The following is a 12,252-nucleotide window of genomic DNA, read 5'->3' as shown; positions in this document are numbered from 1 at the left end:
AGCGTTCTGGCTTTGGCTGTGGCACTACCAGCAGCTGGAACAAGCCATCCTAACAGGACTCTCATACTTAAAAAAAAATCTGAATGCAGACTCGGCGCTGCCCCAGACGCCAAGCAGGGTAGACCTAAAAGTGCCTGTGTTTCTACCACAGACTTCGAACGAGCTTACCTTGGAACTTGCAACGAACCTGTGACGAAGACACCAGCTCCAAGAACCTTTTCCTCCAAAACCAGTTAGTCACCATTTTTGTCAGTATGGCCTACCCCCACGCAATGCCCACTCAACGATGCGTGACCTGACGCAGAAGGCCTTTAACACACAAGGCCTCGTCAGAAAGGGTTCATAAGACCCCATTGACTCTGAACTGCGAAAACCAGAAGGCACACAGCATGACCACAATGCAAGACTCTGCTACAAAGTTCCTAGTCAGCATAGGACATACAACTTTTAAAGTAGATGAAAATGTGTGCTCAAAGAGAAGCAAGAGGCTGCATTAGTAAAATGAGAATTTTACTGATTTAAAGAAAATCTTGAATGCATGTGTAAGCCTCACGTCAACAGATTATGCACTGCTTTTTGAAACATACAGACATTTGCCACCTGCTGGGTGAAATTGGCACTGCTGCACATTAGTTTCCATGACAATGACCTGTTACAGGAAATACTAACTTCAAATAGGTCATTCGTCACCCTGACGCCAGATAGAAAGCAAACCACTGGGTAAACTAACATTTATCCTAAACTACTACCTAAACTTAAACTACTGTTATCCTAAAAGTGTGCATTTGATCATTCCGATCCAAATAGAACACAACATGCGATACGCATTTTGATCACTAGTTGTTGGCTTGTTTAAATGCAGATAAAACGATAGCTGGAATTGACATCTCTACTATAAGTGAAAGAGTCTTAGATTTTTAACTGGTATCGATAATTTCAGCATTAAAGCGTAAGTCTGTTTGACAAAGGAATCTCATATCAGCGGCATGTAAACTGTACCGGTATTTATTATTCTGCTTCGGTTGAAGAAATCCAAATTGCAGTATTGCTTAATCTGTTTCTGACGAATAAATCTCAGTACTGTGTTATATACACGTAGACTTGGGGGATGCTCCCCTTTCTACAATGTAAAGGCCTTACACATTATTGTTAGATTGATGTAATTCATCTAAATTTTGGCTGCATCTACAAGCAGAGATACCTAGTGATCAAAATTGTTTCACTCGCTGAAAAGTCAATATTTATACATGAGATGGACGTAACCATGTATGCTTAGACAAGCTTCGACTTAAAGCAAATCTATTTCCTTACTCTTTAAACAAGTAGAAGAAGTTATTTAAAGTAACATGAGTTACATGAGTAAAATTTGCAAATGCCAAACCACATTTACATTTTACTGAATGTAACATCAAGTTTTTGAAAGACTTAAAGTATAGGCGCCAGATTTTAACTCGTTTGTGCAGACATTCTTCATGGACTGTTGAATTGCTCTGACATGCACTGGTTCCCATGACAACGACTTGTCACAGGAAGTGCTAACTCGTGACGTCATATTTTAAACAAACCAGCCTATGTGGCTAAGCTAACCTAACCTGGCGTCCATTCAGCCTAGGCTAAGCTAAATAATAACTTCTACAGTTAGCGGTTAGCATCATTTACTTGAAGCCTTTAACTACAGCTTGTGTGTATGCAGTGTAAAGTGATCTTAAATACTTTTCCTTTAACCCAGTTAGGATTCTGATTTTTTCACTTTCTCTTTCCTTACTTTCAATTCTTCTCAGCTGAATTTCACCTTCACTAGTTTAGGTGTAGTCCTTGCTGAGTGCTGTCTGCTAAATTTGCAGTTACTTTGTCAATTAAACCTAAATTGAATTACATGTAAACTGTGTAGCTAGAGAAGAATTCTTATAGTAATGAGAATTTTCATCAGCATGTTGACTGAACTTTTGAAGGGTCTTGAACACACAGCAGCTGTGACCCACTATGGATTGTTGGTCCAAGCAAATCAAAAGGTCAGTCAATAGTACTATTGATTATTCCCAATTTCAGATCATTCCTGCTGTTTTTATCCCTTATTTATTCCCTTTTTTATTTTATTTTACTTTGATAATAATAGCCGTCAGCTATTCACTTGTCTATTCTTTCATTTAGATGATTTATTTACATTTCCCCTCTTGTTCTAATGTGGTTCCATTTCCCATAGGGCCCAGAAAGGAACCAGAGACACCTTTATTTGTGATTTTGTTTATTTTCAGCAAGTGCACTCATTTTTATGACCCTGCAACACAAGTAATATCAACGATTACTAGGGCATAACTATGGTCCTGAGGATTGATAATAAGCATAATCTGAATAGGAAAGCTGTCCTTTTTTTCCACCTATCCTTCACTTCGTCAAGCCCGTTGCGAACCACCAGTTAAGTCCAGAGAAATAATTTAGCCATAAGAACCATCTTAAGTCATTTATTTCCTCCCGGCTTGTGCCCTTTACAGAAAATATTCTCGGAACCACACAAGTCTTAGCCTACTAACATCCACAGCTAAGATGATAAGGATACAAGACCCACTTCACAAGCTACACATGAACACCTAGCTTTATGCTACATACCTAGCTAACCAATTTAAACCTTAGCTCTGAACTCTTTAGGGTCATGCATTAGACTCTCACCACTATGATGTGGTGCCAAAATGTCGCAGATCCCCTGCTTAACCTGATCTTAACCAGACAGGAGACCGAAAGGACTGACAAGCCATCGCGAGGAACACTATTCCACCAAGGCTGCTGACATCCTACAGCACCAGAGCCAAACGTAACTGCACCATGAGAGAAGAGGACCAAACGACCCATGACCCAAGCCAGAGTTACAGCCACACTGGGCTGATCAAGATTATCATCTCCTTACCCCACCTTATGGGTATAAAACAGAAGGTAAACAACCTCACATAACAGATCACAACGTCCCATAAGGAGCGGACCTGTGCTCAAAGCCTTACAAACCAGCTAGAGACTAAGGTTCAAACCAGATTCAATGGTCAACCCAGGTACCAGCCAAGCCCCTTGGAGAAGCCATGGAGGACAGCACCATCAACCTGCAAACACCACAGGATGACCAACAGCTGTCAACGACAACATCCTCCTCCACACCCTTCACACAGGTGTCAATCGGAGGCTCCACAAGGACAGTTGGACGCACCTGACTCAGAGCTACAGGAGCTGCTGACATAAGCAAAACAGCACCCTGTACAGGACTCACCCGAGGAGTCCTGTAAAGTACAAGCTTCCGACTCCTTGCCTACCCCAGCTTAGGCAAGCTCACATCGTCACCGCCATAAGGACAGAGCAACACTTCAATCCTTCAGACTTCTCGTGACTGAGAGGCTAACAACTACCTTCTGACCTCCTGCCACCAGCACTAGGTCGGCCTGAAAACCTCTCTATGCTACATAGAGCCCTAACCACCTCCTGCAACCACAAGCAAACACCTGCCCCAAAACTAATGGACTTCAGAATGACAGGTGACACCCTGTCAAGGCACTTTCTGTCTCGACACCTGCTGCACCAACTCTGAGACCTGGACTTGGCTACTGTCTATATCACCTGATGGAATGACCACAGCTCCAGGAAACACAAAAAACCAGAGGCCACCATGGCCTTCCAGGATTGTATGACAGAGGTGTGTCTGATCTTTCTGCACTTTCAACGTCGCTCGTGGTTGTCCTTAAGAGGGACAACAACGATCGAATGGGGGGAATCTGTATTGACTGAGACAAGTCAGACACAAGTATTTGTTATAGTTTAACAAATGATATTTAAAACTCACTCTGGGATCTGTGGCCCCATCCCCCCAAACAGGGCAAGAAGGTCTTAGTTACCATGACCACGATCAGATAAGTTGGTTTTATGACTCTTAGCAATATGAACAGGGCCTCTGCCACAAGACCTACAGATATTAGAACAGACTCTCCTGCATTCATTTATCGATGAACTGATAAACTTGAAATTAACATGCATCCCAGAACATTTTGTGAATGATTTACTGTCTTGTGTTGTGTCTTTTAATACCATTATCTTTTGATACTATGTATTTTATTATGGAACCAACGGTCAATGTAACCTCACATATACCATGTTTGGTCTCTATAAATTGGTACTTTGAAGATCGAAATGATTGTGTACATGATATGCCGATAGCTGCGCAACATATTAGTATTACAAAAATCTTTCTTAGTTTCGTCATCAGAAACCAATCCAGCTGCACATGCAAATGAGCACGCTTAGAACAAAGGGCCCCAGCAGGCCATGACCACCGCCTGCTATCTTTTCACTCTTCCAAAGGAGTCAGACTGTCTTTTCTTCAATTCAACTCAGAAGAAAATTGTAACCTTACCATCACTGAATGGACAACAATCAACTCTTAGCCTTCTCGGTAAGTTCAGGGTGCCGTGCTGTCCAGCGTGGCCTCAGCAGGCCCCATGGCAGCAGGCCTCGATTCACATCCGGAACTCGGAGAGAACTCTCTCTCCACCACAACAGAATCAAGGACAACCTCAGGAGTTCAACGTCTTTATTCAATGCAGAAGAAGTCTATCGCAACTCCCACCATTTGCTCTGCGTGTCCTCTCCGTCCCAGGGCCGGCAGGCCACAATCTGCACTCCAGCCATGAGAACAGCGTCAAAATAACCATGTTTAGTTCCATTTCCTGCTTCTGGATCCATATCACTCACCATTTTGCCTATGCATGTATGTATGTATGTTTGTTTAGTTTAGTTATGTTTGTGATTTAGTTAATAAAACTTGTGCACAATATGTATTTGGTTCTGCTTGCAACAAAGTCTATTTTACGATCTTGATCTTGTTACATGCTCTAAGCGCTGTACAGGCTAAGAAATTATAATTTTTCGGTGGCCATGAAAGATACGCTTTTCTTAGAATAAATGAATAATCAAAAGAGTTTGTTGGACAAACTGATTAATTGATTGTAATATTAATTTAGCTACATCAAGTTAATCCAATTAACTGACCCAAATATTAATAATTATTCATAAAAAGTTATGAGTTATTATTAATATTTCCCCTTTGAGCTAACTTGTTACAGTATATTCGTGCAGTGTACGCATGTCAAACAATATATTCCGATTTGAAGCTTGTGACATATAAACGCGCACATCAACCCGATCACGTTTAGCGTTCATGTAAACACTACATTCAGATTCATCAATCGGACTGAATTCAGTTCGATTGAAACAAAAGTTGTGCATGTAAACATAGCGGTCCTCCAACTAATCGTTGAATCATTATTTCCATAACTTTCTAACGCTGTTTTATATCACAATAATTTATTATTGCCGCGAACGGCTCTTATTGGACAAGGTCCTACTGTCTTTACGTAATGTTACACACACTAGCCCTACTTGCTATGCCAGACCTTATTATACTGTACGCAGTCACGGCCTGTTAGCTTGACAAAATGACCTTCCACTTCAAATACAGCAAAATGTAAACACCGCAAGTACAACCCAGACTATATTAAATATGGATTTACTACGTCGGACGAAAAACCAGTGTGTTGAACGTGGTGAGGTCTTAGCAAAGGAGTCCATGAAGCCATCCAAACTTGAACGTCACCTACAGACTAAACATCCAACATGTGTGGGTACTTGCAACTTGTGTTGACTTGCTCTTTTGGATTCAAACCAGATACGAATATCCAGAACTCGCAGATCGTGCAACAAAGTTTCTCTTGCCTTTTAGCACTACCTATCTTTGTGAGTCGGGATTTTCAACAGTGACTGCAACAAAAACAAAAAGCAGGAATAGGCTTACAACAGCTAGTTTGTGTGTGACGCTATGGGTTGCACTTTCCCAAATTTCTGTGTAGACTAGGTCTAAAGAGGCATTTCAGTTATTGATTTATTTACTGCCTTAGTGGGTCGTATGACTGGCATACAAAAAAAATGGGTTGCAGTATGCAAAAGGTTGAGAAACCCTGATCTAGCGGACATGACGTAAGCATGTAAGGACAAGATTTACGTCTTTTATAAACTTGCCGCCATTTCACACATGAATGAGTTGACCCGAAAACAAGGAAGATTTCCAAGATTTAGATTAGATTACAATCACAGGTTAGTAAAAGTAAAATAGATGTGAATTATAAAGGACTAAAGTCACATACATCCATATTTGAGATCCGAACACACATTAACTCAGTTTCAGTTGTAATATTTATAGTTAAAAGAATTAGCTTAAACCTATAACTTTTTACCATACGATGACTCTATAACTCTCATTACGACAGTAAGCATTTACAACATGTGTGCGCAGAGAGTTTACACTTAAGAGCACAGTATCTTCTGACCTTGTAAAGACTAATGTGTTTCATAACTTTGTTTAATCAATTTAATTTCTTACTTAAGTTAAAGAAACATCTTTAAATCATTGCTGGATGTATTATAGGGTGTGACACTAGAAGAAAACGGTGGAGATTCAGCCTGAAGTCAGTTTTGATAATACAAACTCATCTGGAGTTAGTTAATAACACCTATTGTTTACTATTATTAGATCACAGTTATTTGCTCTGTTATTATAGGTTAAAGATTACTGATAGCCAACTCAAACGTTTAATAAAAAATTATTTATATTTGCTCAAATTTTGTGGAATGTTGTGAAAAAAAATTCAGTTCTGTTGTTTTTTATTTTAAGGTTTCTTTCTGATATGTGGACGACCAAAATGGGAATTCTACAGACACATTTGAAGAAGCCAATATATTAATTGAACCTACTGTAAAGGTAATGAGAAGAGAGCATGGATCATGATTTCTCTAAGTTATTTAAGATTCATTACAATGCATACAATTCATCAACAATTTTCAGCTTTCAGTGCAGTGCGTGGAGAACAAGCGAGGCTTTTGTGGGCAGATTGTGTATGATGATGTGTCATACTCCATCAATCTCCAACCTCAGCCTGATATTGATGATGAATCAATTGTAATCGACATGGGAGAAGTTTGAGGCCAGAAATTGGATTAATGTGCACCTGATGTCAACTGTATCATGAGGAGTAAAATCAGGGGTGTAAATCAGGGGAGTAAAAGCATGAAGGGCTTTTCACACTATGGTTAACTGCTTTCAGCATAATTTAATAGTTAACGTTATGAACATTATGAAGTTAATATGGAATAAGATCAGGATGAGATTGATACCTGGGACCGACTTTGGTTATCCATGTTCAATAGTGTTGAAACAAAATATTTCACAGGTAAGAAATAAAATTGGAAATGAGGGAATATGAAGGCAGTATTTGTTAGAATTTTGAACAACGGCACATTAACAAATTTTAAATTCAGTCTTTCTCTTCTTGGAAAATTGACCAAAACATATTGATGTCCGCAGTGCAGGGGTGTACACTTCTTTCCTAAATAAAACATTTTTTTTCCCAATAAAACACACTTTTAAAAAGATAAAATGCTATATATTATTGTGTCCCTGTTGTAATGCAAAACACTTGTGCTGTTGTTGAGGTGGGATACAGGTAAGGTTAGGGACAGGTTTGGTTATCTGTTATAAGGGTGTGTTAAGTTGGGAAGGGTCAACAGTGTTATTATTATACAATTACATGCAGGTATTTTTGAAATATAAGTACAATGTAAAATGCAGCAAATGCATAATATACTGTAAATGTTAGTATAGTAGTTAACCCAAACACGATTTACATTTTAAACTATCTAATAGCATATCATTCTCTAGTATGTCATTGTGTGCTGCATTGATCGTCATCGTAGAAATTAGTGCAATAACTAAGCCCTTATTAGAAAGGGAGGACCACATATTATTGGCTAAATAGTGTACAACTTGCTAACTAACAGCAATAGCATGTAGAAAACCATGGCTCATGGCTGTGACAAAAGCAAAGCCTACTAGTTAAAAAGGGACAAGCCCTCCCATTATGTTCATCCTCAATTTACAGTTTCAATAGGAAATACATCAGCACAGGAAAAAAAAAACTGAAAATCCATTACATGGGAATCTTTATACATACTGAGACACCAGTGCAAAACAGCTGCACTGTCCATATCTTATTCTTTGCAAATAAACTGGAGTTACTGGACAGTGTGGAAAAAAGCATACAAGCATGCATTACTTCAAATGCATAAGTACCAATATAAATGGTAGAAAACAATGCTAGCATGAAGTCAATGTGCACATGATGATGAGACGCTACTTCTGATAGGCAGAAATGAACCAGTCAAAGTACTACTTCTGTAGTGTGTCATCTGTTGTCTGTATCTCTGTGTTTTTTCTTTTTCTTGTTTTAATGTTGCATTGGAGCATTTAAATGGTTTGGTTATATTTATATTAAACTTGACCACGTCCTGTAAGTTGAATAAAGTGAAAAAACAAAACAAAAAAAGTGAAAACTATGACTGGTTGTTGTTTGTTTGTTTTCTTTTTCATAGTGACGTGATTTTGCCCATTCTGACTAGCTTTCTGACAGACAGACAACAGCTAGTCAGAATGGGCAAAATCACGTCCGACAGCCGCACCATCAGCACCGGTGCTCCACAGGGATGTGTTCTCTCACCACTGCTCTTCTCCCTGTACACAAATGACTGCACCTCTAAAGACACCTCTGTCAAGCTCCTGAAGTTTGCGGACGACACTACTGTTATCGGACTCATCCGGAACGGTGACGAGTCTGCGTACAGACAGGAGGTGGAGCAGCTGGCTCTTTGGTGCAGTTATAACAACCTGGAGCTGAACACGCTCAAAACAGTGGAGATGATCGTGGACTTCAGGAGAAACCCCCCTGCACTCCCTTCACTCACCATCATGGACAGCACTGTGACTGCAGTAGAGTCATTCAGGTTCCTGGGCACCACCATCTCTCAGGATCTGAAGTGGGACACTCACATAGACTCTATTGTGAAGAAAGCCCAACAGAGACTGTACTTCCTGCGTCAGCTGAGGAAATTCAACCTGCCACAGGAGCTGCTCGTACAGTTCTACTCAGCTGTCATCCAGTCCATCCTCTGCACTTCCATCACCGTCTGGTTCGGCTCTGCTACCAAAACCGACCTCCGTAGACTACAGCGGATAGTTCGGACTGCTGAGCGAATCACTGGCACTACCCTTCCCACACTCAAAGTACTGCACTCATCCAGAGTGAGTAAAAGGGCTCGCAAAATCACTCTGGACCCGTCACACCCAGCACACTTTCTGTTTGAACTGTTACCGTCTGGTCGACGCTACAGAGCACCGAGCACAAAAACAACCAGACACAGGAAAAGTTTCTTTCCCCAGGCCATCTACCTCATGAACACTTAAATGTTCCCCTACTGTGGAACAAACATGTGCAATACTTCCCTCAGACATTTCATTATAGCACCTTATAACTTTATATATATTTATAATTTATAATCTTTTATTTTTATTTTATTTTTATTTTTTCTATTTTTTTATTTATACCTATGTTACTTGTCTTGTCACTTTATATTGTATGTGTACTGGAAGCTACTGTCACCAAGACAAATTCCTCGTATGCGCAAGCATACTTGGCAATAAAGCTCTTTCTGATTCTGATTCTGATTCTGAAGCTTTCAAACTTCAAAAAGCATCATAGGCCTACCATAAAGTAGGCCTATTGATTGATTGAATAAAATAAATTGACTCAACTGCTGGAAAGGTGTCATTTATTTTTTAAAAGGTTTTTGTGCATCGGTGATGTAGAATCAATCATAGTGTAATGTTGATTCAGTAGCATTACTATTGATTTTTTGTTCAACTCCTTTCAGTTCTCTGAAATCTGAAAAAGAAAGCATGATGTTACTCAAGAACAAGTCAGTTCAGTTGCCACATTCAAGAATGTTAATATACTAAACACAATATGATTCACTTTTAAAAAAAGTTGCTGAACACAAAATATTCTAACTATGATTAAAGTATCGTTAAATTCAGTTTATTTCATTTATTTTTCTAAAATCTATTAATGCTTCAATATCAAAAGAAAGCACTATGGCAGGGGTGTCCGATTTTATCTCCAGCCCTAATTAAACACACCTCAAGCAGCTAATCAAGGTCATTAGGATCAGGCAGGTGTTGCCTGAGCTAAACTCTTCATGAAGAGGAACAAACACCTATGAGCTATAGCCATTAACTATATCTCAGTTCATTTTCTGTGAAACTACATAGCATTCAAGGAACAAGTTTATCTTGTAGAATAAAAGAGCTTAGGTTTTTTCAATAAAAATTTCTTTAAAGGGATAGTTCAGCCTGAAATTCTGTCATCATTTACTCACACTCAAGTTGTTCCAAACCTGTATGAGTTTCTTTCTTCTGTTGAACACAAAAGAAGATATTTTAAAGAATGTTGGAAACCAAAAAGTTGACGGTGGCCATTGATTTCCATAGTAGAAAATAAATACCATGGAAGTCAATGGCTACCATCAACTGTCTGGATTATGGAACCATCAACTGAAACAAGCTTAACTGAATGGAAATCAGTTACATTTCTCAAATTTAAAACAGATTCAGGAATATGAATGATTACCTGATTAAGCAGTGATGAGGCACAGGATATCATCAAGTCCCAGGTGATTATGCTGTCGACAACAACTTTTTTTTATCTTCGTCGGCCTTCATTCCTGCTAAAGGAGCAATGTGCTCTGCATGAAAGCACTGACGGATGCAAGACATGGGCTATGTTTGCAGTGTAACTTTCTTGCTCATGTTCATGTCTCCTGCACTTCAAGAAATGTGTTAAATGACGTTAGAACTTTATTCAGGAAATTCGTAATAAACTTTTCTAAAGCAATGTGCATTTTTTAAGAATGTAGATGCACCATTGACGAGAGCGTTGCTCTCCTTGGCTGTGAACCGCTCCTGGCGCGCGCCTGGCAAATCCGCCGTTACAATAGCAATCCGCTATGGAAAAAGTGCGTCTGCTCTTAAAGGGAATGTGAGATGACGCTCTGATTGGTTTATTTCACGTTAAGCCCAAACCACACCTATGAATAATGAAGCTACTTCAGACCAACCCATTTTAGATTTGCGCCTGGCGCAAGAGTCATTTATCCCGCCGGGAAAATAGCAACAGCGCCGAGACCCGCCCACAAAGTTACTTGCGCTTTGCGCTTGACACTTGAGTTTCAGATCGTTAAAATAGGGCCCTAAATGTTTTTCAACCATTTTTCAACAGACTTGCTAAACCACCCCACCCCTAAACCAAGTCCTCAGTGGATTAGAGCAAATCAGGTAAAGCGGTTGAAAATGCCAATTGTGGTTTGAAAACGCCCCACTGATAGAGAAACACCCACTAGTGTTCTGCAGAGATACATGCCTGAATGATCTTGTGCTCATAAACTACAAATCACTGTTAGTTCAATGTCACTGTCTCCACCCATGTGTGCTGTTGGCTTTCATCAAAATTTCAATGCTGATCCAACACACTTTAAACACTGAAATGTCAATCTCAACCAAAATTATGGTTTGGATCAAAACTCAACATTGTATCAATGTCCCCATGCAAAAAAAAATCTTGTAGCCAATAACTTTAAATGGCTTAACTTAGTTTGATGAGTTAAAGCAATGTCAAAAACATATGTTGTCATAACTTATTGATCATATGATATTAAAATTTTACACTGTAAAAAAGTTGCTGCTGCTTTAAATTTTTAAGTACAATCAACTTGGATGTTTAAGTCATTTTAACTCCAATGACAATAAATTGACTTCAAAATATTAGTTGAATCTTGTAACATAAAAAAATTAGTTAAAGCAATGTCAAAACATATTATATAATTTAGTACATTTTACCATGATTAAATCAATTGTGTAGCCTGACGTCGTCATACTCAGATTCGGTGTTTGGTGTTTTAAGCCCCCAACGGCGCCTTCCAGGCAGCGAGGGGATGGGTAGGTTTAAGGTTGAGGGTAGGGTTAGCTGCCTCTAAGGAGCCATTGGGGGCTTAAAACACCATCGAGCCTCAGATTCTAGTCAGAATTTCCCGACCTAAAAATGTTGTGGGCGCGGCTAAGTTCGGCTGGCATCCAGGCTATCAATTGTGTTGTCGGAAACTAATTATTTTAAGATTTTGTAGTATTAGTACTAGATTGGGTTCTTGTAAGTAGTTCAGGTTTTTAAACTGATCCTTTACCAAGAATTGAGAACTGATGACTGCTGACTTTCTAGGTCATGTGGAACTGGCAAGATTGCATATTGTTGAGGTTTTCCTGTTGTTGACCTATATGTGATTGCT

The 12,252-nt window shown here is 39.3% G+C and overlaps 1 long non-coding RNA gene across 1 annotated transcript; it reads left to right on the top strand.

The window, feature by feature from the left end:
- Window positions 1-5,894: 5,894 nt before the first annotated feature.
- LOC309478482 lies at window positions 5,895-8,039 on the top strand. The gene is made up of 2 exons (XR_014199009.1): window positions 5,895-6,787; window positions 6,872-8,039. It is a non-coding gene; the product is annotated as an uncharacterized lncRNA (long non-coding RNA).
- Window positions 8,040-12,252: the final 4,213 nt, after the last annotated feature.

This window comes from Leuciscus leuciscus (genome assembly GCF_965113295.1).
Source record: "Leuciscus leuciscus genome assembly, chromosome: 16".
Classification (NCBI taxonomy): Eukaryota; Metazoa; Chordata; class Actinopteri; order Cypriniformes; family Leuciscidae; genus Leuciscus; species Leuciscus leuciscus.
The sequence above is the reverse complement of the archived record's forward strand: the minus strand, read 5'-3'. Positions and strand labels throughout refer to the sequence as shown.